Here is a 24,448-nt window from a genome sequence, read left to right on the forward strand (position 1 = left end):
GTGGGCATGGACCCCAAGGGAGGCCTAGCAACACATCTGAGGGTGAGCAGTGCTCTGCTCAAAACAAAAACAAAACCAAAAAAATCCAAACAGAAAACACAAAAACATTCCTGAAAGATGATGTTGATAGGCCAGCCTTGGGGGTCATGCATCCTCGGGTGAGAATCACTGGGGGGGGGGGGCAAGGTGGAGAGCTGGGCAGTGGGGGGGGGGTGGGCGGGCACGAGCAGGTGAGCCGCTGAGTGGGGGCAGATGCAGGCATCAGAGTCAAGACTGGGAGACGTGGAGGAAAAGGACTCAGGACCAGGCAGACAGCGAGCAAATGGATGTAGCCAACAGGGCCTCTGGAATGATGGGGGGTGGGCTTGTATTAGCATCAATGGACCGGGAGTGAAGTGCCAACTTTTTGGTCCCAGAGCTGAGGATGCTTGTGATATAAGGCTGAGAGATGGGAGTGGCAACTGAAAGGAAGCTAGGTGTGCATACGTGAGCGCAGGGCACCGCAGGGGATGTACGTAGCAAAGGAAGGGGTGGAAGAGACGGGACAACACTGAAGGAGAGCATCTGGGAGAGAGATGACAGCCCGGGAGGGAAGAGAAGGAGGTCAGAAGCAGTGTCCAGGGCTCTGTGGAGGGGATGTGGGGGTTGGCGGGTGTGGAGGCAAGAGGGGGAGGGCAAAAGGCAAAAGTGCTGTGATGAAAGGATAAAGGCAGGAGAATCAGGGGAAGGGTTCCCCAAGAGCTGTGCTCGAAGAGCGTGAATCAAAGGGGTCTGAATGGAAACATGAAAGGTTATGTGGCGGGGCCTGGAGGAAGCATAGCCTGGGTTCACAGGACATGAGCACGGGCTGGGGGGCGGAGGCTGGATTCAGTCTAGTGTGTCCGAAGCAAAGATGACCGACCTGGGCTGAGCAGCGGATGGGAGAACGAGCAGGGAGGAGACGGCAGAGAAGACGGCTGAATCCGGCCGGAAGACTCACAGCCCGTAGCTGAAAGTGCCGCACGTGAGAGAGAGGGCAAAGCAGGAGCCAGGGTGCAGATCAGGGGCGCCGTCTCCCCCTGGGGGAGTGTGGCAGAGGAGAGGCGGTCCGGGGGGGGGGGGATGGGCAGGTGATGGTCCCTTGCAGCTAAAGAATGAGAGGCTTGTTGAGAGGATCAGAGTGTGTACTGCATCAAGAGAGGGATTACAGAGAGCCTGAAGGAGAAGTGGATGTGGAGAACACAGACATTCTGCCTCCAAAAGTGAGCCACAGTTGTGGCAAACCCCATGCAGGAGGCAGGGCACAATGTGGGTAAGGCCAGCAGGGAACCTGGGATGGTGGGATGAGATGATGGAAAGTCAGAGAAAAGCCCAGAGAAGCAATGACCATCTCCAAAATGGTGGACCAAAAAAGGAAGGGTGCTTAGGGGTGACTTGGGACAGCTGTGGATTTAGGACAGGACACTGGGATGGAGAGAATGGCAACGGAGGAAGCATGAGTGCAGGGCAGGAAGGGAAGATGTAAGGAAGGACCGCTGACTCTGTCGCGTGACTGGCAGAGGCGGCAGGGAAGCAGTGGAAGATGGAGCAGAGGGGCTGCCAAACACACGAGTGTAAGAAAAAGGCAGGATGGGCCTAGTAAGGTTCAGTCCACACCCAGAGTAGGAAAAGGGAGTTAGTGGGGTCTGGAGCAGCCGTGAGATGGTGGTCCCCAGGAGCGAGTCATGCGGGAAGAGAAAGGGACGGAAGAGGGGAGAAAAGCTCACGCAGGTCCTCGGGCTCAGGCACAGTCAAGGAGGCGCCGCGGCAAAGGGGAAGGCCACACGCAGCGCTCCCAGACTGGGGCTGTCGGCCGACCTTGAGGGGCCAGAGGACAGGCTTATGCGGTACTGAGGCTAGGCAGCAGAGCAGAGACCCCACGCCTCGGTGTTTGAATACCTGGGGCCCTCAGGAGCACGTAGGGAAAGGGGACCCAGTGACGGGGTGAAACTGAGGGAACAGGGCCGCGTGTCACATTGAGACGGATCCTGCACAGAAACCGCTGGCAGGTAATCTCGGACCTGGGTATGGACGCATGTGGGTGGAGTCCAGCGGGTGGGTAGCAGATATGCTTAGAAATGGAGGAGTGAGCAGGAATCAAGGCAGAGGTGACAGTTTGCAACGATCACTGAATTCACGCATCTGTTATTCCAGGGGGGTTGCAAAGAGTGGAGGTCTAACGTGTGGTGGAGACTCCACACAGGAAAGCTGGGAAAGAGGGGGACCAACAAAATCTGTGGGGTGTCAGAGGTCTAGTCCGAGAAGGTAACGTGGGCAGCAAAGTGGCCGAGGGAGAGAGCACGCAGTGGGAGGGCGGGGCCGTGGGAGAAGGGGGTCTGTGGGTCGGGAGGCTGGATCTGATGGACTACAGAGGGGGCAGGCAGAATGGGATGGAGAGTGAGAGGAGGGTCTTAAAACCTGCACATGGGTTTTGTGAGGGGAGCATGGCCAAGAGGGAAACGGGGCAAAGTGAGGATCAGGACTGCATCATCGGGGAGTGGGAGGCCAAGGACGGTTGGCAAGGGTGCTTCTTAAAGCCTGATGGAGGTGAAACAGAAGCAGTGGAGGCCTGGGATAAAAGAGGGGGAGGAAGTGTGAGCTTGATAAAGCCCTGAGGGCAATGGCTGGATTAGAGACAACAACAGAAGAAGGAAGGAGAGGCAGGGAGAAGAAAAGGGAGTCTAAAGGGAATTGGTGGCCCGAGTCAGTGTAAACGCTGGATAGGAGACAGCAGATGGTTTTGGAAAGGATGTGGCAGGGAAGGGGAGGAAAGAGTGTGAGCGTGATAGCAGGTCCAAGGAGGGAGCACCCCGACAGAGAAGGGATGACCCCGTGCAACTTAATGACGGGCACTGGGGAACTCTGAGATCATGGTTCCTAGAGAAGAGGAGGGCACTTTCCCTGGACAGGGAGGGAAAAGGAAGAAATGGGTTGCATGAGGAAGGGTCTCAGGAAGGAATGTCCAAGTGGAGCCTTGATGTGGCATGACGGGAGAGTCACCTGCCAGAGACAGGTGATGAGAGGCACCCCGGGGAGGGTGGAGACTGGAGCGCAGTGGAAGGGAGACAGGCTGGACACCAACAGGGGGAGCAATGAGAAGGAGGAGGTGGCAGGTAGGAATCCAGGCAGATGTCAGAGGTGCCAACCAGAAGGAACTTCAGAGATTCGGGACCAGCCAGGGGGAGCAGAGGCATGAGGAAGGAGGAGTGGAAAGGGGTGGCTAGCAGCGGGCGGGAGCAGTGGCTGCTGCTACACCTGGAATATTGTGGCAAGGGTAGAACTTTTTGGCCAGGCTCTTTAATATGGATCCAGGGTGGGGTGTGGTCTGGGACAGGGTTCAGGATTGGGGTACAAATTGAGTTTGACTGGATTGGATGTGAGGGCAGGGTTGGGATCAGTGGGGATGGTGGGGAAGGGAGAAGGAGCTCCAGGCACTGAGAAAATCATCTACTTTGAGCTTATGGAATGACTGCAAGTCCAGTGCTGGGGGTGATGACTACGCTGAGATGAGGGAGGGTGAGACCACTGAATCCACCCAGAGAGGACGAGGGAGAGGGGCTGCAGGGAAGGCAGAAGGGAAACACCTGGCTGTCAGGAGACACAGCTGGACAGTACGACCATAAGGTGTCACAGAGCTGAATGAGGAGGGGTAAACTTTTGAAAGGGACAGTGACAAGCACCTAGAAAGAGAGTTAGACCAAAGATATTGTCACCTGCCTGAGTCATGATGTGTGCGGGATAGGAGGGGTGTGGGCATGAGAAGAGATGGGACACAAAAGTGCAGGAGAGGCTCTGGGGGAGAGAAGAGCAATCGGAGGGAGGAGGAGAGAAGGAGGGCGGACAGCGGTGCCCAGGGCTCTGTGCGGGTCCAGACTCAGTGTGATGGTGTCGGGAGTGGGGCTGCCAGGTGTGGGGGCAAGGAGGTGAGAAGAAGGTGAAAGGAAAAAGGGGAATCAGGCAGGGGTTTCCCGAGAGCTGGGTCAGGAGAGTGTGCAACGAGGGGTCTGGATGGAAACGTGAGAGTTAAAGGAGCGACACCGTGGGGACCTGGGAGGAGAGCGCAGCCTGGCTCATGAGCGGGGGTCGGGGGCGGGGCGTGCAGGGTCGGTGCAGTGGGTCTGAAGCAGAGATGATGGAGCTGGGCTGAGCGGAAGGTGGGGGGGGGTCGTCAAGAAGGGAGCACGCAGCACAGGAAAGTACTGAGTCCAGCTGGAAGACTCACAGACGGTAGCTGCAAGAATGTCACACGGATCAGGTAGCACAGTTCCTTTGCTATGTGTGCAGTAGCGGGAGAGAGCAGGAGAGACCCTGAAAGCGGGCCGAGGATGTAGGTGACCAGGTGAGCGGCGGCCTCGAACAACTGGGAGAGTGTGGTGGAGGAGAGGTGGTCCAACGGGCCAGGAGAGGGCGGAGGGGCAGGCGATGGCGCCGGGCAAGGAAAGGCCTGTGGAGGGCATCAGGGAACACACAGGAGAGAGTGGATGTGGAGAATCCAGGGTCCCTGCCCCCGAGTGGGCAGGAAAGGGGAGAGGAAGCCCAGTGGATGTGGAGAATCCAGGGTCCCTGCCCCCGAGTGGGCAGGAGGAGGAGCACAGCGCAGGTGAGGCACGCGAGGAACTCGGGAGAGGCGGGGTGAGGCCAGAGGAGAACGAGGTCGAGGTCGTAGAGGTAGTGGCCATCGAAAATGTTGGAGACAGGGCACGGCGAGAGGAAAGGTCATAGAGAAGGCCGGAGAAGCAGTGACCTTCTCCCGTCTGGCGGACTCGGCAAGGTTAGGGCGCTTAGGGGGAAATCTGGATGGCAGATGGACTCAGTACAGGACACTGCGGACAGGGAAGCTGGCCATCCCAGGAGCATGAGGGCTGGTCAAGGAAAAGAGCGCTGCATCCTTCTCATGACTGACAGGTGGTAGGGGCATTGCTCAGGGGGCAGAAGGGACGAGACCGGGGACGGGAATCACAGAAGAAGGGAGAGAACCTTAGGAATGTCTGAGGGGCCCAGGGTCAGCGAAGGGGGGCACCGTGGAAGGGGAAAGGCAGCCTGAAGAGCTCTCAATGTGGGACTTCGGCAGATGTCAGGGGGAGGGGGTACGTGCGGTACTGAGACGGGCCAGGAGCTGCAGTGCAGAGGTGAGACCTCATAGCCGGAGCATCGGAAGACCTGGGAAAGGAAACCCAATGGCTGCGCTAAAACTGAGGAACCTGGGTGTCACTGCACATTAAGCCGGACCCTACAGAGAAACCACTGGCAGGTAACCTCAGGGATCTGGGCTGGGCTCCTGTGGCTGCAGTGCAGAGTGCAGGCAGCAAACGTGCGTAAAATGGCAGCGGAGTCGGGGAGGAGCAGGCTGAGCTGACATTGCCCAACCATCACTGACTGAGCTTTTGCTCTTCCAGGGGTGTTGGGAAGGGTGCAGGTCCAGCATGTGGTGGGGGCGGCACACAGGGAAGGAGGGAGGAGGGGGACCTCCGAAACCAGTGGGGTGTCAGGGGTCTGGCCTGAGAAGGTAATGGGGGCAGCACAGAGGGAGCGAGCAGAGGGCAGGACGGTGAGGGCTTGAGCAGCAGGGGCTCTTGTTTGGGAGGCTGGATCCAGGGAACAGCAGAGGGGGGCAAGGCAGAATGGGACGGAGCGTGAGAGTGGGGTCTTAAAATCTGTACATGAGGGGATGGTGGCCTAGAGAGAAGGAGGGCAAAGGGGGGGTCTGGATGTCATCGGGGAGTGGGAGCGCAAGGCTGATGGGCAGGGGTGCGTCCCGGGCCCAAAGGAGGAGAGATGGAAGCAGTGGAGGCCAGGAAAGGAAGAAGAGGAGGAAGCACTCGCTTGGTGTAAAGAGTTGTGCGCAGTGGCTTGATTACAAGGGAAGAGAGAAGAGGAGGAGGATGAGATGAGGTGAGGATGAGAATAAGGAAGCCTGAGGATAAAGGAGAGGTAGTGGCCTGAGCCAGTGGAAGAACCTGACAGGAGACAGCAGATGGTTTTGGAAAGGATGTGGCAGGGAAGGGGAGGAAAGAGTGTGAGCGTGATAGCAGGTCCAAGGAGGGAGCACCCCGACAGAGAAGGGATGACCCCGTGCATACTTAATGACGGGCACTTGGGGAACTCTTGAGATCATGGTTCCTAGAGAAGAGGAGGGCACTTTCCCTGGACAGGGATGGGAAAAGGAAGAAATGGGTCGCATGAGGAAGGGTCTCAGGAAGGAATGTCCAAGTGGAGCCTTGATGTGGCATGACGGGAGAGTCACCTGCCAGAGACAGGTGATGAGAGGCACCCCGGGGAGGGTGGAGAGTGGAGCGCAGTGGAAGGGAGACAGGCTGGACACCAACAGGGGAAGGAATGAGAAGAGGGAGGTGGCAGGTAGGAATCCAGGCAGATGTCAGAGGTGCCAACCAGAAGGAACTTCAGAGATTCGGGACCAGCCAGGGGGAGCAGAGGCATGAGGAAGGAGGAGTGGAAAGGGGTGGCTAGTAGTGGGTGGGAGCAGTGGCTGCTCCTAAGAGCATCGAATGTTGTGGGGAGGGTAGAACTTTTTGGCCAGGCTCTTTAATATGGATCCGCTGGGAATGGACTGGGAATGGGGTAAAGGGGGAGAGGAATGGGTTAGGGTGGGCTTTGGCTGGGTTGGCTGGGAGGGCAGGGTTGGGATTAATGGGTGTGGGTGTGAGGTGGTGGGTTGGGGCATGAGCCAATCTCCAGGCACTAAGAAAAGCATCTTTAGCTGCGCTTCTGGACTGAGTACAGGTCCGGTGTTGGGGTGATGACTGCAGGTTGAGGAGAGGATTGGGAAGACCAGTGAATTCACCCAGAGAGGACAGAGGAGAGTAGCTGCAGGAGAGGAGGATGGGAAAGGTCTGCTTGGCGGGAATCACAGAGGAACGTGAGGACGACAGGGGCAGGGCTCTGCAGGGGGACGGTGTTACGGGTCTGACATGAGGAGGGTAAAGCAGAAAAAGGGACAATGGCAAGTGCCAAGATGCACCAGATTTGGACCAAAGATACTGTACCAATGCCTGAGAATCTTAAAGGATGGGGGAGGCAGAAGGAGTATGTGAAAAGAATGGTGTTCTAATGCAGACTGGGGTTTGGGGCATGTTGAGTGCCAGAGAGTAGATATGAAAGGCCATGTGGTGGTTCAAGAGGACAGTGCCGGGCAGTGTAAGAGTGGGCTCCGTGCTGGTATCTTTGAGGAACAAATGTCAGTGGCAACTGCTGGAAGCCAGGGGCGGGCAAGGGGAGAGGGCAGCCCAGGGGGCCAGGCTGGTTGTGCACAGCAGTGATTCTTCCCGAGGGGGGGGGTGAATTTCACCCGAGGGAGGGCTGTGGGCATGGACCCCAAGGGAGGCCTAGCAACACATCTGAGGGTGAGCAGTGCTCTGCTCAAAACAAAAACAAAACCAAAAAATCCAAACAGAAAACACAAAAACATTCCTGAAAGATGATGTTGATAGGCCAGCCTTGGGGGTCATGCATCCTCGGGTGAGAATCACTGGGGGGGGGGGGCAAGGTGGAGAGCTGGGCAGTGGGGGGGGGTGGGCGGGCACGAGCAGGTGAGCCGCTGAGTGGGGGCAGATGCAGGCATCAGAGTCAAGACTGGGAGACGTGGAGGAAAAGGACTCAGGACCAGGCAGACAGCGAGCAAATGGATGTAGCCAACAGGGCCTCTGGAATGATGGGGGGTGGGCTTGTATTAGCATCAATGGACCGGGAGTGAAGTGCCAACTTTTTGGTCCCAGAGCTGAGGATGCTTGTGATATAAGGCTGAGAGATGGGAGTGGCAACTGAAAGGAAGCTAGGTGTGCATACGTGAGCGCAGGGCACCGCAGGGGATGTACGTAGCAAAGGAAGGGGTGGAAGAGACGGGGACAACACTGAAGGAGAGCATCTGGGAGAGAGATGACAGCCCGGGAGGGAAGAGAAGGAGGTCAGAAGCAGTGTCCAGGGCTCTGTGGAGGGGATGTGGGGGTTGGCGGGTGTGGAGGCAAGAGGGGGAGGGCAAAAGGCAAAAGTGCTGTGATGAAAGGATAAAGGCAGGAGAATCAGGGGAAGGGTTCCCCAAGAGCTGTGCTCGAAGAGCGTGAATCAAAGGGGTCTGAATGGAAACATGAAAGGTTATGTGGCGGGGCCTGGAGGAAGCATAGCCTGGGTTCACAGGACATGAGCACGGGCTGGGGGGCGGAGGCTGGATTCAGTCTAGTGTGTCCGAAGCAAAGATGACCGACCTGGGCTGAGCAGCGGATGGGAGAACGAGCAGGGAGGAGACGGCAGAGAAGACGGCTGAATCCGGCCGGAAGACTCACAGCCCGTAGCTGAAAGTGCCGCACGTGAGAGAGAGGGCAAAGCAGGAGCCAGGGTGCAGATCAGGGGCGCCGTCTCCCCCTGGGGGAGTGTGGCAGAGGAGAGGCGGGTCCGGGGGGGGGGGGGATGGGCAGGTGATGGTCCCTTGCAGCTAAAGAATGAGAGGCTTGTTGAGAGGATCAGAGTGTGTACTGCATCAAGAGAGGGATTACAGAGAGCCTGAAGGAGAAGTGGATGTGGAGAACACAGACATTCTGCCTCCAAAAGTGAGCCACAGTTGTGGCAAACCCCATGCAGGAGGCAGGGCACAATGTGGGTAAGGCCAGCAGGGAACCTGGGATGGTGGGATGAGATGATGGAAAGTCAGAGAAAAGCCCAGAGAAGCAATGACCATCTCCAAAATGGTGGACCAAAAAAGGAAGGGTGCTTAGGGGTGACTTGGGACAGCTGTGGATTTAGGACAGGACACTGGGATGGAGAGAATGGCAACGGAGGAAGCATGAGTGCAGGGCAGGAAGGGAAGATGTAAGGAAGGACCGCTGACTCTGTCGCGTGACTGGCAGAGGCGGCAGGGAAGCAGTGGAAGATGGAGCAGAGGGGCTGCCAAACACACGAGTGTAAGAAAAAGGCAGGATGGGCCTAGTAAGGTTCAGTCCACACCCAGAGTAGGAAAAGGGAGTTAGTGGGGTCTGGAGCAGCCGTGAGATGGTGGTCCCCAGGAGCGAGTCATGCGGGAAGAGAAAGGGACGGAAGAGGGGAGAAAAGCTCACGCAGGTCCTCGGGCTCAGGCACAGTCAAGGAGGCGCCGCGGCAAAGGGGAAGGCCACACGCAGCGCTCCCAGACTGGGGCTGTCGGCCGACCTTGAGGGGCCAGAGGACAGGCTTATGCGGTACTGAGGCTAGGCAGCAGAGCAGAGACCCCACGCCTCGGTGTTTGAATACCTGGGGCCCTCAGGAGCACGTAGGGAAAGGGGACCCAGTGACGGGGTGAAACTGAGGGAACAGGGCCGCGTGTCACATTGAGACGGATCCTGCACAGAAACCGCTGGCAGGTAATCTCGGACCTGGGTATGGACGCATGTGGGTGGAGTCCAGCGGGTGGGTAGCAGATATGCTTAGAAATGGAGGAGTGAGCAGGAATCAAGGCAGAGGTGACAGTTTGCAACGATCACTGAATTCACGCATCTGTTATTCCAGGGGGGGTTGCAAAGAGTGGAGGTCTAACGTGTGGTGGAGACTCCACACAGGAAAGCTGGGAAAGAGGGGGACCAACAAAATCTGTGGGGTGTCAGAGGTCTAGTCCGAGAAGGTAACGTGGGCAGCAAAGTGGCCGAGGGAGAGAGCACGCAGTGGGAGGGCGGGGCCGTGGGAGAAGGGGGTCTGTGGGTCGGGAGGCTGGATCTGATGGACTACAGAGGGGGCAGGCAGAATGGGATGGAGAGTGAGAGGAGGGTCTTAAAACCTGCACATGGGTTTTGTGAGGGGAGCATGGCCAAGAGGGAAACGGGGCAAAGTGAGGATCAGGACTGCATCATCGGGGAGTGGGAGGCCAAGGACGGTTGGCAAGGGTGCTTCTTAAAGCCTGATGGAGGTGAAACAGAAGCAGTGGAGGCCTGGGATAAAAGAGGGGGAGGAAGTGTGAGCTTGATAAAGCCCTGAGGGCAATGGCTGGATTAGAGACAACAACAGAAGAAGGAAGGAGAGGCAGGGAGAAGAAAAGGGAGTCTAAAGGGAATTGGTGGCCCGAGTCAGTGTAAACGCTGGATAGGAGACAGCAGATGGTTTTGGAAAGGATGTGGCAGGGAAGGGGAGGAAAGAGTGTGAGCGTGATAGCAGGTCCAAGGAGGGAGCACCCCGACAGAGAAGGGATGACCCCGTGCAACTTAATGACGGGCACTGGGGAACTCTGAGATCATGGTTCCTAGAGAAGAGGAGGGCACTTTCCCTGGACAGGGAGGGAAAAGGAAGAAATGGGTTGCATGAGGAAGGGTCTCAGGAAGGAATGTCCAAGTGGAGCCTTGATGTGGCATGACGGGAGAGTCACCTGCCAGAGACAGGTGATGAGAGGCACCCCGGGGAGGGTGGAGACTGGAGCGCAGTGGAAGGGAGACAGGCTGGACACCAACAGGGGGAGCAATGAGAAGGAGGAGGTGGCAGGTAGGAATCCAGGCAGATGTCAGAGGTGCCAACCAGAAGGACCTTCAGAGATTCGGGACCAGCCAGGGGGAGCAGACGCATGAGGAAGGAGGAGTGGGAAAGGGGTGGCTAGCAGCGGGCGGGAGCAGTGGCTGCTGCTACACCTGGAATATTGTGGCAAGGGTAGAACTTTTTGGCCAGGCTCTTTAATATGGATCCAGGGTGGGGTGTGGTCTGGGACAGGGTTCAGGATTGGGGTACAAATTGAGTTTGACTGGATTGGATGTGAGGGCAGGGTTGGGATCAGTGGGGATGGTGGGGAAGGGAGAAGGAGCTCCAGGCACTGAGAAAATCATCTACTTTGAGCTTATGGAATGACTGCAAGTCCAGTGCTGGGGGTGATGACTACGCTGAGATGAGGGAGGGTGAGACCACTGAATCCACCCAGAGAGGACGAGGGAGAGGGGCTGCAGGGAAGGCAGAAGGGAAACACCTGGCTGTCAGGAGACACAGCTGGACAGTACGACCATAAGGTGTCACAGAGCTGAATGAGGAGGGGTAAACTTTTGAAAGGGACAGTGACAAGCACCTAGAAAGAGAGTTAGACCAAAGATATTGTCACCTGCCTGAGTCATGATGTGTGCGGGATAGGAGGGGTGTGGGCATGAGAAGAGATGGGACACAAAAGTGCAGGAGAGGCTCTGGGGGAGAGAAGAGCAATCGGAGGGAGGAGGAGAGAAGGAGGGCGGACAGCGGTGCCCAGGGCTCTGTGCGGGTCCAGACTCAGTGTGATGGTGTCGGGAGTGGGGCTGCCAGGTGTGGGGGCAAGGAGGTGAGAAGAAGGTGAAAGGAAAAAGGGGAATCAGGCAGGGGTTTCCCGAGAGCTGGGTCAGGAGAGTGTGCAACGAGGGGTCTGGATGGAAACGTGAGAGTTAAAGGAGCGACACCGTGGGGACCTGGGAGGAGAGCGCAGCCTGGCTCATGAGCGGGGGTCGGGGGCGGGGCGTGCAGGGTCGGTTGCAGTGGGTCTGAAGCAGAGATGATGGAGCTGGGCTGAGCGGAAGGTGGGGGGGGGTCGTCAAGAAGGGAGCACGCAGCACAGGAAAGTACTGAGTCCAGCTGGAAGACTCACAGACGGTAGCTGCAAGAATGTCACACGGATCAGGTAGCACAGTTCCTTTGCTATGTGTGCAGTAGCGGGAGAGCAGGAGAGACCCTGAAAGCGGGCCGAGGATGTAGGTGACCAGGTGAGCGGCGGCCTCGAACAACTGGGAGAGTGTGGTGGAGGAGAGGTGGTCCAACGGGCCAGGAGAGGGCGGAGGGGCAGGCGATGGCGCCGGGCAAGGAAAGGCCTGTGGAGGGCATCAGGGAACACACAGGAGAGAGTGGATGTGGAGAATCCAGGGTCCCTGCCCCCGAGTGGGCAGGAGGAGGAGCACAGCGCAGGTGAGGCACGCGAGGAACTCGGGAGAGGCGGGGTGAGGCCAGAGGAGAACGAGGTCGAGGTCGTAGAGGTAGTGGCCATCGAAAATGTTGGAGACAGGGCACGGCGAGAGGAAAGGTCATAGAGAAGGCCGGAGAAGCAGTGACCTTCTCCCGTCTGGCGGACTCGGCAAGGTTAGGGCGCTTAGGGGGAAATCTGGATGGCAGATGGACTCAGTACAGGACACTGCGGACAGGGAAGCTGGCCATCCCAGGAGCATGAGGGCTGGTCAAGGAAAAGAGCGCTGCATCCTTCTCATGACTGACAGGTGGTAGGGGCATTGCTCAGGGGGCAGAAGGGACGAGACCGGGGACGGGAATCACAGAAGAAGGGAGAGAACCTTAGGAATGTCTGAGGGGCCCAGGGTCAGCGAAGGGGGCACCGTGGAAGGGGAAAGGCAGCCTGAAGAGCTCTCAATGTGGGACTTCGGCAGATGTCAGGGGGAGGGGGTACGTGCGGTACTGAGACGGGCCAGGAGCTGCAGTGCAGAGGTGAGACCTCATAGCCGGAGCATCGGAAGACCTGGGAAAGGAAACCCAATGGCTGCGCTAAAACTGAGGAACCTGGGTGTCACTGCACATTAAGCCGGACCCTACAGAGAAACCACTGGCAGGTAACCTCAGGGATCTGGGCTGGGCTCCTGTGGCTGCAGTACAGAGTGCAGGCAGCAAACGTGCGTAAAATGGCAGCGGAGTCGGGGAGGAGCAGGCTGAGCTGACATTGCCCAACCATCACTGACTGAGCTTTTGCTCTTCCAGGGGTGTTGGGAAGGGTGCAGGTCCAGCATGTGGTGGGGGCGGCACACAGGGAAGGAGGGAGGAGGGGGACCTCCGAAACCAGTGGGGTGTCAGGGGTCTGGCCTGAGAAGGTAATGGGGGCAGCACAGAGGGAGCGAGCAGAGGGCAGGACGGTGAGGGCTTGAGCAGCAGGGGCTCTTGTTTGGGAGGCTGGATCCAGGGAACAGCAGAGGGGGCAAGGCAGAATGGGACGGAGCGTGAGAGTGGGGTCTTAAAATCTGTACATGAGGGGATGGTGGCCTAGAGAGAAGGAGGGCAAAGGGGGGGTCTGGATGTCATCGGGGAGTGGGAGCGCAAGGCTGATGGGCAGGGGTGCGTCCCGGGCCCAAAGGAGGAGAGATGGAAGCAGTGGAGGCCAGGAAAGGAAGAAGAGGAGGAAGCACTCGCTTGGTGTAAAGAGTTGTGCGCAGTGGCTTGATTACAAGGGAAGAGAGAAGAGGAGGAGGATGAGATGAGGTGAGGATGAGAATAAGGAAGCCTGAGGATAAAGGAGAGGTAGTGGCCTGAGCCAGTGGAAGAACCTGACAGGAGACAGCAGATGGTTCTGGGAAAGGACGTGGCAGGGCAGGGGAGGAAAGAGTGTGAGTGTGCGATCAGGTCCAAGGAGGGAGCACCCTGACAGAGAAGGGATGACCCCGTTCTACTCAATCACGGGCATTGGGGAGCTTTGAGATCATGGTTCCTAGAGAAGAGGAGGGCGCTTTCCCTGGGCCAGGTTGGTAAAGGGAAGAAATGGGTCGCATGAGGAAGGGTCTCAGGAAGGAATGTCCAAGTGGAGCCTTGATGTGGCATGACGGGAGGGTCACCTGCCAGAGACAGGTGATGGGAGGCACCCAGGGGAGGGTGGAGAGTGGAGCGCAGTGGAAGGGAGACAGGCTGGACACCAACAGGGGAAGGAATGAGAAGAGGGAGGTGGCAGGTAGGAATCCAGGCAGATGTCAGAGGTGCCAACCAGAAGGAACTTCAGAGATTCGGGACCAGCCAGGGGGAGCAGAGGCATGAGGAAGGAGGAGTGGAAAGGGGTGGCTAGTAGTGGGTGGGAGCAGTGGCTGCTCCTAAGAGCATCGAATGTTGTGGGGAGGGTAGAACTTTTTGGCCAGGCTCTTTAATATGGATCCGCTGGGAATGGACTGGGAATGGGGTAAAGGGGAGAGGAATGGGTTAGGGTGGGCTTTGGCTGGGTTGGCTGGGAGGGCAGGGTTGGGATTAATGGGTGTGGGTGTGAGGTGGTGGGTTGGGGCATGAGCCAATCTCCAGGCACTAAGAAAAGCATCTTTAGCTGCGCTTCTGGACTGAGTACAGGTCCGGTGTTGGGGTGATGACTGCAGGTTGAGGAGAGGATTGGGAAGACCAGTGAATTCACCCAGAGAGGACAGAGGAGAGTAGCTGCAGGAGAGGAGGATGGGAAAGGTCTGCTTGGCGGGAATCACAGAGGAACGTGAGGACGACAGGGGCAGGGCTCTGCAGGGGGACGGTGTTACGGGTCTGACATGAGGAGGGTAAAGCAGAAAAAGGGACAATGGCAAGTGCCAAGATGCACCAGATTTGGACCAAAGATACTGTACCAATGCCTGAGAATCTTAAAGGATGGGGGAGGCAGAAGGAGTATGTGAAAAGAATGGTGTTCTAATGCAGACTGGGGTTTGGGGCATGTTGAGTGCCAGAGAGTAGATATGAAAGGCCATGTGGTGGTTCAAGAGGACAGTGCCGGGCAGTGTAAGAGTGGGCTCCGTGCTGGTATCTTTGAGGAACAAATGTCAGTGGCAACTGCTGGAAGCCAGGGGCGGGCAAGGGGAGAGGGCAGCCCAGGGGGCCAGGCTGGTTGTGCACAGCAGTGATTCTTCCCGAGGGGGGGGGTGAATTTCACCCGAGGGAGGGCTGTGGGCATGGACCCCAAGGGAGGCCTAGCAACACATCTGAGGGTGAGCAGTGCTCTGCTCAAAACAAAAACAAAACCAAAAAAATCCAAACAGAAAACACAAAAACATTCCTGAAAGATGATGTTGATAGGCCAGCCTTGGGGGTCATGCATCCTCGGGTGAGAATCACTGGGGGGGGGGGGGGCAAGGTGGAGAGCTGGGCAGTGGGGGGGGGGGGGCGGGCACGAGCAGGTGAGCCGCTGAGTGGGGGCAGATGCAGGCATCAGAGTCAAGACTGGGAGACGTGGAGGAAAAGGACTCAGGACCAGGCAGACAGCGAGCAAATGGATGTAGCCAACAGGGCCTCTGGAATGATGGGGGGTGGGCTTGTATTAGCATCAATGGACCGGGAGTGAAGTGCCAACTTTTTGGTCCCAGAGCTGAGGATGCTTGTGATATAAGGCTGAGAGATGGGAGTGGCAACTGAAAGGAAGCTAGGTGTGCATACGTGAGCGCAGGGCACCGCAGGGGATGTACGTAGCAAAGGAAGGGGTGGAAGAGACGGGACAACACTGAAGGAGAGCATCTGGGAGAGAGATGACAGCCCGGGAGGGAAGAGAAGGAGGTCAGAAGCAGTGTCCAGGGCTCTGTGGAGGGGATGTGGGGGTTGGCGGGTGTGGAGGCAAGAGGGGGAGGGCAAAAGGCAAAAGTGCTGTGATGAAAGGATAAAGGCAGGAGAATCAGGGGAAGGGTTCCCCAAGAGCTGTGCTCGAAGAGCGTGAATCAAAGGGGTCTGAATGGAAACATGAAAGGTTATGTGGCGGGGCCTGGAGGAAGCATAGCCTGGGTTCACAGGACATGAGCACGGGCTGGGGAGCGGAGGCTGGATTCAGTCTAGTGTGTCCGAAGCAAAGATGACCGACCTGGGCTGAGCAGCGGATGGGAGAACGAGCAGGGAGGAGACGGCAGAGAAGACGGCTGAATCCGGCCGGAAGACTCACAGCCCGTAGCTGAAAGTGCCGCACGTGAGAGAGAGGGCAAAGCAGGAGCCAGGGTGCAGATCAGGGGCGCCGTCTCCCCCTGGGGGAGTGTGGCAGAGGAGAGGCGGTCGGGGGGGGGGGGATGGGCAGGTGATGGTCCCTTGCAGCTAAAGAATGAGAGGCTTGTTGAGAGGATCAGAGTGTGTACTGCATCAAGAGAGGGATTACAGAGAGCCTGAAGGAGAAGTGGATGTGGAGAACACAGACATTCTGCCTCCAAAAGTGAGCCACAGTTGTGGCAAACCCCATGCAGGAGGCAGGGCACAATGTGGGTAAGGCCAGCAGGGAACCTGGGATGGTGGGATGAGATGATGGAAAGTCAGAGAAAAGCCCAGAGAAGCAATGACCATCTCCAAAATGGTGGACCAAAAAAGGAAGGGTGCTTAGGGGTGACTTGGGACAGCTGTGGATTTAGGACAGGACACTGGGATGGAGAGAATGGCAACGGAGGAAGCATGAGTGCAGGGCAGGAAGGGAAGATGTAAGGAAGGACCGCTGACTCTGTCGCGTGACTGGCAGAGGCGGCAGGGAAGCAGTGGAAGATGGAGCAGAGGGGCTGCCAAACACACGAGTGTAAGAAAAAGGCAGGATGGGCCTAGTAAGGTTCAGTCCACACCCAGAGTAGGAAAAGGGAGTTAGTGGGGTCTGGAGCAGCCGTGAGATGGTGGTCCCCAGGAGCGAGTCATGCGGGAAGAGAAAGGGACGGAAGAGGGGAGAAAAGCTCACGCAGGTCCTCGGGCTCAGGCACAGTCAAGGAGGCGCCGCGGCAAAGGGGAAGGCCACACGCAGCGCTCCCAGACTGGGGCTGTCGGCCGACCTTGAGGGGCCAGAGGACAGGCTTATGCGGTACTGAGGCTAGGCAGCAGAGCAGAGACCCCACGCCTCGGTGTTTGAATACCTGGGGCCCTCAGGAGCACGTAGGGAAAGGGGACCCAGTGACGGGGTGAAACTGAGGGAACAGGGCCGCGTGTCACATTGAGACGGATCCTGCACAGAAACCGCTGGCAGGTAATCTCGGACCTGGGTATGGACGCATGTGGGTGGAGTCCAGCGGGTGGGTAGCAGATATGCTTAGAAATGCAGGAGTGAGCAGGAATCAAGGCAGAGGTGACAGTTTGCAACGATCACTGAATTCACGCATCTGTTATTCCAGGGGGGTTGCAAAGAGTGGAGGTCTAACGTGTGGTGGAGACTCCACACAGGAAAGCTGGGAAAGAGGGGGACCAACAAAATCTGTGGGGTGTCAGAGGTCTAGTCCGAGAAGGTAACGTGGGCAGCAAAGTGGCCGAGGGAGAGAGCACGCAGTGGGAGGGCGGGGCCGTGGGAGAAGGGGGTCTGTGGGTCGGGAGGCTGGATCTGATGGACTACAGAGGGGGCAGGCAGAATGGGATGGAGAGTGAGAGGAGGGTCTTAAAACCTGCACATGGGTTTTGTGAGGGGAGCATGGCCAAGAGGGAAACGGGGCAAAGTGAGGATCAGGACTGCATCATCGGGGAGTGGGAGGCCAAGGACGGTTGGCAAGGGTGCTTCTTAAAGCCTGATGGAGGTGAAACAGAAGCAGTGGAGGCCTGGGATAAAAGAGGGGGAGGAAGTGTGAGCTTGATAAAGCCCTGAGGGCAATGGCTGGATTAGAGACAACAACAGAAGAAGGAAGGAGAGGCAGGGAGAAGAAAAGGGAGTCTAAAGGGAATTGGTGGCCCGAGTCAGTGTAAACGCTGGATAGGAGACAGCAGATGGTTTTGGAAAGGATGTGGCAGGGAAGGGGAGGAAAGAGTGTGAGCGTGATAGCAGGTCCAAGGAGGGAGCACCCCGACAGAGAAGGGATGACCCCGTGCAACTTAATGACGGGCACTGGGGAACTCTGAGATCATGGTTCCTAGAGAAGAGGAGGGCACTTTCCCTGGACAGGGAGGGAAAAGGAAGAAATGGGTTGCATGAGGAAGGGTCTCAGGAAGGAATGTCCAAGTGGAGCCTTGATGTGGCATGACGGGAGAGTCACCTGCCAGAGACAGGTGATGGGAGGCACCCAGGGGAGGGTGGAGACTGGAGCGCAGTGGAAGGGAGACAGGCTGGACACCAACAGGGGGAGCAATGAGAAGGAGGAGGTGGCAGGTAGGAATCCAGGCAGATCTCAGAGGTGCCAACCAGAAGGACCTTCAGAGATTCGGGACCAGCCAGGGGGAGCAGACGCATGAGGAAGGAGGAGTGGAAAGGGGTGGCTAGCAGCGGGCGGGAGCAGTGGCTGCTGCTACACCTGGAATATTGTGGCAAGGGTAGAAGTCTTTGTTCAGGCTCTTTAATATGGATCCGCTGGGGATGAGGGGGAGTTGGGGACGGTAGGTGGGGGGGGGTTGTGACTGGGGTTGGTGTGCAGTTCAGGTATGACAGCGTGGTATGGGGGGACAGGGTTCGGATTGATGGTTGTGGAAGTGGGGGGTGGGGGGGAGATCCAGATACAGACACTGAGAAAACCATCTTCTTTAGCTGTGCTTATGGACTGATTACAGGTCCAGTGTTGGGATGATGACTGCAGGTTGAGGAGACGATTGGGAAGACCAGTGAATCCACCCGGAGAGGACAGAGGAGTAAGGAAAGGAGGAGGGGGAAGCTCTGCTTGGTGGGAAACAGGAACGTGTGGACAACAGGGGCAGGGCTTTACAGGGGGCCGGTGTCATGGGTCTGAAATGAGGAGGGGTAACCTAGGGTAAGGGCCGATGGCAAGCTCCAAGAAATATCACAGATTTAACACCAAAGATACTGTCACAATGCCTGAAAAACATAAAGGATGGAGTTAGGAGGGATGTGTCGGGGGAGTATGAAACAAAAATGCTCAGAATACAGACTGGGGTTTGGGGCATGTCAGTGAGTAATCAATGAGTAAATATGAAAATGGCTTAGTGGTCCCAAGAGGTCGGTGCTAGGATGTGTGAGGAACAAGGGTCAACGGCAACTGATGGGAGGCCAAAAGTGGGCGAGGGGAGAAGGCAGCCGAGGAGGCCGGCTGCCTCCACAGCAGTGGTTCTACCCAGGATTGTGAGAGGATCTCAATGGAGGGGAGGCTGTGGGTGTGAACCCCAAGGGGGGCCTGTCAAAATGTCAAGGATGAGCAGTGCTCTGCTCAAAGCAACAAGAAAAGCCAAACCCCTTTTCTTTTGTGTTTTCTTTTGAAAACACAAAACATTCCAAAAGATGATGCTTATAGGCTGCCTTGATTATCACGCATCCTCAGGTGAGAATGACTCGGTGTGGGGCAGGGTGGAGAGCTAGGCAGAGAGGGGAGCATGAGCAGACGAGCCCCTGAGGCAGGGTAGATGCAAGCATCACATGGCAGGACTGTCAGACATGGAGGAAAAGGACCCAGGACCAGGCAGACAGCAAGTGAATGGATGTAGCCAGCAAAGCACATGGGAAGATGGGTGTATGTTGGGATTCACCATCAGTGGGTATGGAGTGGAGCACCAACATGGTGTCCTGGAGCTGAGGATGCTTGAGGAGTAAGGCTGAGAGAGATGGGAGGGCGCCTGAAAGGAAGCTGGTGTGCATATGTGAGCAGAGAGCACTGGAGGGGATGTCCTCACAGACGGGAAGTGGGCAGCAGTGAAAGACAGCAACTGGGAGAGAGATGACTGCCAGGGAGGGCAAAGGCGAGAAGGAGGGGTGGTAGGCAGTGCCCAGGACTGAGCGGGATGCGTCTGAGAGCCACTGTGTGGGGTTGGCAGGCACAAAGCCAAGAAAAAGGGCAAAAAGCAAAAGTGCCGTTGTGAAAGGAAGAAGGTAGAATCAGAGGAAGAGGCTCCCAAGAGCTGAGTCAGAAGAGTGCAACAAAGGAGTCTGAATAGATATGTGAAAGGTTACATGGAGCAGCATTTTGGGGGCCCAGGAGGAAACCACGGCCCGTGTCCATGGGCAGTGAGCAGTGAGCAGTAAGCAGTGAGCGTGGGTTGGTGGGCGGAGCAGGACAGTATGTCTGAGGGAAAGAGGACTGAGCTGGGTTGAGCAGACGGTTGCGGGGGTCAAGACGGGAGCACAGAGCAGAGGAGGCTATGAATCCAGCTAGAAGCCTCACGGCAGGAGTGGAAAGAATGCTGCATGCTCAGGCCAGACAGCTCTCTCCTGTGCATGCAGGAGAGACCTTCCAACTGGGCCCAGGAGGTAGTAGGTCAGGTGAGCAGTCTCCTAAGGTGGGAGAATACGGTAGGGAGAGGTAGGCCAAAGGGCGAGAAGAGTAAGAAAGAGCAGGCTTTGGGGCCTTGTGGTTAGGACAGGAGCGGTGTGTTGAAATGATAACGGATACGTTGTTACCAAGAGTCGGATGGAGTTGAGTCCACAGGTGGTGGACATGGAGAATCCAGGAACTCTGCCCCCATGAACGGACCCTAAGCATGATGAGGTCCGTGCTGGTGGCAGAGCGAAACACAGGTGAGGTAGAGCGAGGTGTAGGAAAGGCCAGTAAGGAAAGCGGGAGTGGTAGGAGAGGGCCAGAGGAGAACGGGGTGGTGGAGGTAGCAGCCCCTTGGAAACGTTGGAGAGAGCCCTGTCAGTACAGGGCATGCGGAAATGTGAAAGGTCGGGGAGAAGCTCACAGGAGCATCAGCCTTCTCCAAAATGGTAGACCAGAAAGGTAGGGAGCTTTGGGGTGATCTGGGACTGCAGAAGGATTCAGTACAGCACACTGGGGAGGAAGAAGCTGGCAACGAGCAGAGCATTATGGCAGAAGGGAGCAGATATCAAGGAAAAGACCACTGAATCTGTCCCAGAACTGGCAGATGGAAGGGGAAGTAGGTCCGGAAGCTGAAGCTGAAGCAGAGGGTCTGTGGAAGATGATAGCGGGGAGAAAAGGTTGACAGTGGGCGAGTCAGTTCAGCACACCACCAGCTTGGAAGAGAGAGACACTGGAGTCTCTGGCAGCCATACAGTGTGGGCTGTGGGATGCAGGTTGGTTCAGGGGAGCTGATGAGAAGAGAAGGAGAGTGGTGGCAGTAAACGGGGGCCGGGGAGGAATCTCAAGAACACATGAGGGCACTCAGGGTCAGAATCAGGTGGAGGTGGGGGTGACATTTAGCAGTGGTCACTGATCTGTGTTTCTGCCACACTGGGAGTGGGAGTGTGGGAAGGCGGGGAGGTCTAGCATGTGCACAGACTCTGCAAAGAGAAGTAGGGGAGGAGGGGCCTTCAGTAGTAGTGGGGGGCGAGTCATAGGTCTAGTCCAAGAAGGTAATGTGGGCAGCAACGGGCCACAGAGGGAGGGAGCAAGGGGCAGGGTGATGGGGGTTGGGCGGTGGGGGTCTCCTGTTCAAGAGGCTGGGTCCAATGGACAACACAGGGAACAAGGCAGAATGGAAGGGAGAGTGCGGGAAGGGGCTTAGATAGCTGCACAGAGGTGTGGTGAGTGGAAGGTGGACAAGAGGGGAAGAAGGCAAGGGCAGGGGATCCCGGACTGTCTCAAGGAGGACTGTGATGTCAAGGACGATTGGCAGGGGTGCATCCCGGGGGCTGATTGAGAAGACATGGAAGCAGTGGAGGCCAGGAAAGGAAGAAGAGGAGGAAGCACTCGCTTGGTGTAAAGAGTTGTGCGCAGTGGCTTGATTACAAGGGAAGAGAGAAGAGGAGGAGGATGAGATGAGGTGAGGATGAGAATAAGGAAGCCTGAGGATAAAGGAGAGGTAGTGGCCTGAGCCAGTGGAAGAACCTGACAGGAGACAGCAGATGGTTCTGGAAAGGACGTGGCAGGGCAGGGGAGGAAAGAGTGTGAGTGTGCGATCAGGTCCAAGGAGGGAGCACCCCGACAGAGAAGGGATGACCCCGTTCTACTCAATCACGGGCATTGGGGAGCTTTGAGATCATGGTTCCTAGAGAAGAGGAGGGCGCTTTCCCTGGGCCAGGTTGGTAAAGGGAAGAAATGGGTCGCATGAGGAAGGGTCTCAGGAAGGAATGTCCAAGTGGAGCCTTGATGTGGCATGACGGGAGGGTCACCTGCCAGAGACAGGTGATGGGAGGCACCCAGGGGAGGGTGGAGAGTGGAGCACAGTGGAAGGGAGACAGGCTGGACACCAACAGGGGAAGGAATGAGAAGGAGGAGGTGGCAGGTAGGAATCCAGGCAGATGTCAGAGGTGCCAACCAGAAGGAACTTCAGAGATTCGGGACCAGCCAGGGGGAGCAGAGGCATGAGGAAGGAGGAGTGGAAAGGGGTGGCTAGTAGTGGGTGGGAGCAGTGGCTGCTCCTAAGAGCATCGAATGTTGTGGGGAGGGTAGAACTTTTTGGCCAGGCTCTTTAATACGGATCCGCTAGGGATGGGGTGGGAGGTGGGGAGGGCTTTTGGGCTGGGGTTGGGTTGGGGATGGGGTTGGGGTGTGGGTTGGTTATGGGGTTGGATGGGAGGGTGGGGTTGGGATCAATGGGTGTGGGAGGGGGCGGGGAATTGGGTGGGAGGAAGGGAAAGGGTGGGGGACAGGGTTAGGGTGGGGTATGGGTTGGGTTTGACCGGGTTGGATGGGAGGGCAGGGTTGGGATTAATGGGGGTGGGGATGGGGGTGGGAGGGTTGGGGGGGTCATGAGCCAATCTCCAGGCACTGAGAAAATCTTTAGCTGTGCTTCTGGACTCATTACAGGTCCAGTGTTGGGGTGATGACTGCAGGTTGAGGAGAGGAATGGGAAGACCAGTGAATCCACCCAGAGAGGACAGAGAGCAGCTGCAGGAGAAGAGGAAGGGAAAGGTCTGCTTAGCGGGAATCATAGAGGAACGTGAGGATGACGGGGCAGGGCTCTGCAAGAGGACAGTGTCACGGGTCTGCTACAAGGAGGGGTAAAGTAGAAAAAGGGACAATGGCAAGTGCCAAGAAGGACCAGATATGGACCAAAAATATTGTCACAATGCCTGAGAGTCATTAATGATGGGTGGAGGTGTAGGGGCAGTATGAAAAGAGCAATACTCTAATGCAGACTGGGGTTTAGGGCATGTCAGGTTTCAGCGACTCAGTGTGGAAGGGAGTGTGTGGTTCTAAGAGAATAGTACTGAACAGTGGCAGAGCGGGGGCCATGTGGGGTTTTTGAAGAACAAGTGTCAACAGCACCTGATGGGAGGCGAAAGGTGTGCAAGGGAACATGCAGCCCAGGTGGTCTCATCAGGCTTCCCTGAGAGAGAGTCCATAAAAACCATCTGAATGGTGAGCAGTGCTCTCTGCTCAATACAAAAAGAATATGCAAAAGAATCCCCAAAAGAAAGCACAAAAACATGGCCAGATAATGAGGCTGAAAAGCTGCCTCGCGGGGTCACACATCCTCAGGTGAGAATCACTGGGTGTGGGGCAGGGCGGAGAGCTGGGCAGAGGGGAGTGGGAGAGACGAGCCCCTGACGTGGGGTAGATGCAGGCATCAGAGTCAGGACTGTCAGACATGGAGGAAAGGACCCAGGACCAGGCAGAGAGCGAGTGAATGGAGGGAGCCAACAAAAGGACCCGGAATGGTGGGGGTGGCTAGGATTCACTGTCCATGGTAGGGAGTGGGGCGCCAAGGCGGAGGTCCCTGAGCTGAGGACACCTGAGGAGTGGGACTGAGAGAGATGGCAGTGGCGACCAAAAGGAAGTTGGGTTGTGCATATATGAGTAGCAAGCTCCGGGTGGGATGTCCATAGGGAAGAAAGGGCAGACAGGATGGGACACAACACTGAATGAGAGCATCTGGGAGAGATGACTGCTAGGGAGGGAGGCGGAGGAGAGGAGGGTGGACAACAGGACCAGGGCTCTGTGCAGGTCGAGACTAGCAGGGTGATGTCAGGCATGAGGTGGCAGGAGGCAGGGCACAAGTCAAGGTGTGTGGGGAAAGGAAGAAGGTGGGAGAATCAGAGGAGGAGACTCCCCAAGAGCTGAGTCAGAAGAGCCCACAACAAAGGGGCTGGATGGAAACATCCCAGGTTTCAGGGAGCAACCTTTTCGAGGTCCAGGAGGACACTGCAGCATTGGTCCACAAGACTGAGTATGGGGGGGCGGGCAGAGTGTGTGGGCTCAGCACAGTGTCGGAGGCAAAGAGGACTGAATTGGGCTGAGCAGTGGGCGAGGATCAGGAAGGGAGCACCCAACAGAGAAGACTACTGAATCCAGCTGCAAGAGTCTCAGTGGGAGCTCAAAGAACATCACACGCTTAGGTCGGACAGCTGTTTATGACGCTGCAGTGGAGAAGCAAAGAAGGAGAGACCTTGAAGCTGGGCGTTCAGGTGAGCAGTCTCCGCCAGGTGGGAGAGTGTGGTAGAGGGCAGGTGGTCCGTCGGGCCAGAGGAGTGAGAAATCGCAGGACACGGCGCCTGGCAGGCATACCAGGGGCTTGTGGAGAGGATCAGGGAGCGCACTGCACCAGGAGAGGAGTGACAAAGGGCGGAGGTGGAGAACCTACAAACTTTACCCCCGAAAGTGGGTCAAAGGCATGAGGCGGCTCACGCAGGAGGAAGGGCACAGCGAGGATAAGACAGGGCAGGCGAGGAACTCGGGAGAGGTGGCTGAGGTCAGAGGATGTTGAGGTGCTAGAGGTAGTGGCTCTTGAAAATTCTGGAGACAAAACTGCAGGGCATGGTGAGATGATGGAAGGCCAGAGAGCACCCAGAAGCAATGACTTTCTCCAAATTGGTAGACCCAAAAAGTAGCGTGCTTTGGTGAGCGTTCAGGCAGCGTGGATTCAGTACAGCATGCTGGGGACCAAGAAGCTGGCACCGGGGGAGCACGAGGTTCAGTCAAGGAAGAGGAAGTTGAGGGAACGGTTGAGGAATCTGTCACCTGACTGGCAGGTGGCTGGGGAAGTAGGATGGGATGCTGACGAGGAGGCAGAGGGG

The 24,448-nt window shown here is 57.1% G+C and overlaps 1 protein-coding gene and 1 long non-coding RNA gene across 4 annotated transcripts in view; one reads left to right on the forward strand and one right to left on the reverse strand.

Moving 5' to 3' along the window:
- Nucleotides 1-24,448, reverse strand: part of COPG2 (COPI coat complex subunit gamma 2) — a 126,110-nt gene that overhangs the window by 30,188 nt on the left and 71,474 nt on the right. The window lies entirely within an intron of this gene.
- On the forward strand, nt 203-13,276 carry LOC116664800. The gene is made up of 3 exons (XR_004321255.1): nt 203-4,557; nt 11,203-11,204; nt 11,870-13,276. It is a non-coding gene; the product is annotated as an uncharacterized LOC116664800 (long non-coding RNA).

The sequence above is a fragment of the Camelus ferus genome, chromosome 7, assembly GCF_009834535.1.
Source record: "Camelus ferus isolate YT-003-E chromosome 7, BCGSAC_Cfer_1.0, whole genome shotgun sequence".
Lineage (NCBI taxonomy): Eukaryota > Metazoa > Chordata > Mammalia > Artiodactyla > Camelidae > Camelus > Camelus ferus.